Below are 4,342 nucleotides of genomic sequence, written 5' to 3'. Positions count from 1 at the left end.
TTGGGCATATTTTCAAGAAGAACCAGTCTTTAGAGAAAGACATCATATTGAGAGAGGTAGAAGCTTGGCGAGAGACAGGAAGACCCTAAATGATATTGACTGATTAGGTGATATCACTGTGTATAACAGAGATTGTGAGAATGTACTGAATAAGATGAGGTTCAGATTTGTTGTTCACAGAGTCACCATCAGTTGTAGTCAACTTGATGACACCAAAAACAACAACATAAAACTTCTAAAAATAAATTTAGAGATACGTTAACTCTGGAACTGAGTTAGTTCTGACTTGTTACAGACTGTGCTACCAGAGATCTCTATCAACTAACTTAAAAAATTATAAAGTAATTAAACCTAAAACATTAATTATTTGTGATAAATGTATGGGTAGACTTTTAAGTTAAAGTCTTAAAATAAAAAAAAATTTTAAAAATCTTACAATTAAATTAAAAATTTATAACTTTCATCAGCCAAATATGCTAGGAAGCAGAAAGGCAATCAAAATTATAAGACCAGGATCTGTTCCTTTGAAAGGGTCAGTATAGTTTACAAACTATTGACAAACCTAACAAAAGAAAATAAAGACACAAGTAACTCAAATAAGATATGAAATAGGTAACAGTACAATGTTGTTGTTGTTGTTGTTGTTGTCAAGTGCCATCGAGTCATAGATGACTCATAGTGACCCTATGAATGACAGACCTGAACAATAGTATAACTTTCAGCGTTTCTCCAAGTTCATAGAGTTTCCTGAGGCAAGCTATTTCAGAAGTTGATGCTACTCCTGCTTCCAAGATTGTTTTAATGGGGGAGCTCCACCAGACACTGTCCACCATGGGTAACCATTATCATGTTTGACACATCAGTGTCACAGTGTTTAGCATCACAGCAACCATGAGTTATCTCTGTACAGCAAACGGGTAGACCAATGCTATACCGCTTAGAAGAATGTTTGATGAAAAACAATTTAAACTAGACCTGAGAGCCACAGATTAAAATCACCCACCGTTTGCTTGGTAGCATAACTTTCTATCCACCAGGCCAACAGAGCCCACTGAAACAAAAAGGATAATAATTGAATTTTGAAAAACTATACTCCAATACATTTGAAAATATAGAAAATAATAAAAGAATGTTTAGAAAAATTACAAAACAATATTTTAAGACACAAGAAAGAGAGCTATATACATGGAAGAATATGCCATAGTCTTGGATAGGAAGACTGAATATTGTGAAAGTGATAATTCTACCAAAAGCAATCTACAGGTTCAGAGAAATTATAATACAGTTACCAATTTTATTCTTCAAGGAGATGTGAAAGGTAATCTCCAATGTCACGTCATTTGGAAATGAAAGAGACCCTGAATAAGAAAGATCTACTGAAAAAGAAAAAGTAGGAAACATCATACTCCCTGATCTCAAAAATCTACTGCACAGACATAATATTCAAATCAGAAGTGACAGGCACATAGACTCAAAGACCATTGAAATAGAATTATGAACCCCAAAGTAAAATTATCTGTGGTCAACTATCTTTGACAGACAGCATCCAGTAAGCAGCAAACAACAGAATTTTTTTCTCTTTTTTAAAAAAATTTATTTGCTTACAAAGTTCATATACATTATGTTTCACACTATTCCTCATTCATATTGTGTTTCATACAATCACTCATGCATTATTATTTGTCTGGAGTTTTGTTTGTTTTTTGCAAGTGAAATAAACTGAGGTTTATTACACGTTCATAATAAACTATGAATGGGTCAGGACAGACTGACTCATGCATTATATTTTATAAAATTAATCACCATTGGACCTTGCCCCAAATTACCCTGTCTTTTCACTTGGATACTTTACATTTCCTTCCCCACTCCCTCCACACACCAAACTGTACAACCATTTAGTTTCACCCCTATCCATCCTCACCCCTCCATTCCTACCCCTTCCTCCCAAGCGTCCCCATGCATGTTTTACTAGTTATCATTCTATTTTTACAAAAATAACCAGGCTATTCCAATACTAAGAATATACTCCATAAAAATTAGAACTGAGATACAAGCAAACATGTGTACACCAATGTTCATAGCAGTGTTATACACCATTGCAAGAACATGGAAACAGCCCAAATGTCTAGCTATGACTGAATGGATTGAGAAATTGTGGTACAGTCACACCGTGGAATACTGTGCAGCACTCAGTAGCAATGATTTAAAAAAAATACTGCATAACTTGTGTGAGACTGGAGAGCATTATGCTGAGTGAACTAACTTTGTCTCATTAGGACAAATACTGCATGAGACAACAAACTACAAAACATCCTGGCAAATTTGGATTTCTGTCTGCAAAAACTTAAACTTGATCCACATCTGACACTATACATGAAAACCAACTCAAGGAGGATCAGAGACCATGGGATAAAACAAAAAAATTATAAAAATTATTAGGAAAAAACACCATCAGGAATACATTTAGAAGCCTTAATCTATGCGTAGACTTTCAAACATAACCAGGAGAGGATGAAAAAGAATGAATAGGAGCTTCTAAAATTTTAATCCTGTATGTATCCAAAATCCTCTCCAATAAGGTAAAAAGGAAGCCCACAGACTGGGAAAGAACATTTGGCAATGACATATCTCATAAAGGACACATATTTAAAATTTATAGACTACTCCATCATCACAACAAGAAAAAGACAAACAACTCAGTTATAAAATGAGAACATAAGAAAAGTATTTCCAACAAAAAAAGTTATTCAGATGACCAAGAAACAAATGATGAAATGGTCAATATCACCAGCTATTATTGTTATTATTAGGTGTTACTGAGTCAAGTAAGAATCATAGATACCCTATGAACAACAGATCTGAAAATTGCCCTATCCTGTGCCATTCTCATCATCTCTGATACACTTGAGACTATTGTTGCAGTCACGCTGTAAATCCACTTTGTTGGGTCTTCCTCTCTTTCTGACACTCCACCTTTCCAAGCATATCTTTTTACATGGAAGAGCCCCTCCTAGCAATATGTCAAAGTACAAGAGATGAAGCTTCACCATCCTTGCTCCTAAGGAGCATTCTGGTTGCACTCTGTAGAGAACTTTGTAAGAATTGGTTGCAACAATTGTTGTTGTTGTGTGCCCTCAAGTCAGAACTGACTCAGTGGGTTTTCAGAGACAGGAAACCACAAGGTGGAAGATTGCCCATCCTTTTATAGCTGGAGCTGCTGATAGGTTCAAACCACATCCCTTTGGGATGGCTGTGCAAAACAATAGGATATCAACTCACCCCGGCAGCAATAGTAAGGTTCAACAGGACAGAGAAAAAAAAAAATGAAAACACACACATACAAACACTGGGGAGGGGTGGAGAGATTTGAACTTTCATGAACTGCTGGTAAATTGTAAAATGGCACAACCAGTACAGAAGGTAGTTTATAGTAGAGTCTAGAGATCATTGTGTTGAGTGAAAAAAACTAGTCACAAAAGGACAAATGCTGCATAAGACTACTTATGAAAATAGGAAGATAACTTAGCCTGAATGTGTGGATATTCAGTGAGGGCAGGGTAAGAAAAGAGAAAAAAGGTAAAGGAGAGGGAGAGGGAGGAAACTACTGGCATTGCAGAGGTTAGTGGGTGGATGGGGTGATGGGAAAGTTGCACTGGGGACGTGAAGAGACAGAGTAGAAAAAGACATAGATAAATAGTAATGAATTATATAAAACCCAATGTATATGAATTATTGTACAAAATACAATGCACATTAATAAAACTCAATGTAAAAAAATTTAATAATAATAAAAAAAATCTAAGGAAAGAGAAGAAACAACTTTAAGGTTGAGACTGGGACCCATAAGAGTGATTTCTTTTGGGCAAGAGTTGTTTGCCAGACCTTTCTTTGGAAGGTTTCTGGCTTACACTGAAGACTCAACACCACAGTGATTTTTGACATGTAGAAATATAATGATAAGGCTGCAAGATTATACACAATAAGAGCAGCAGGTACCTGCCTCTCCATTTAGGAGGGAAAATTGTAGCTTTGAAGGGATATGTATATGTGTGTGTACACACACATACATAGAGTACATGGGTGGAATACAGCAATGAGTAAACGCTAAAAGTTGCTTCACAATTTCTTGATACCCAACTCATTCTGCATCTATTTACACTGTTGTTGTTATGTGCCTTTGAATTAGAACCAACCTCAAAAGGACAAATATTACATGATGCCACTGTTGTAGAATGGGACTGTACTTGGGGTTGGGGAGAGACTGAGTAAGATGGGTTCAATAATGTATACTGCACTGAAACAGAGGAGGGAGAAAACTGTTTAAAAGAGATATATAACTAGG

This window comes from Elephantulus edwardii, unplaced genomic scaffold (assembly GCF_000299155.1).
Source record: "Elephantulus edwardii isolate Elephantulus edwardi_28Jun2011 unplaced genomic scaffold, EleEdw1.0 scaffold00196, whole genome shotgun sequence".
Classification (NCBI taxonomy): Eukaryota; Metazoa; Chordata; class Mammalia; order Macroscelidea; family Macroscelididae; genus Elephantulus; species Elephantulus edwardii.
The sequence above is the reverse complement of the archived record's forward strand: the minus strand, read 5'-3'. Positions refer to the sequence as shown.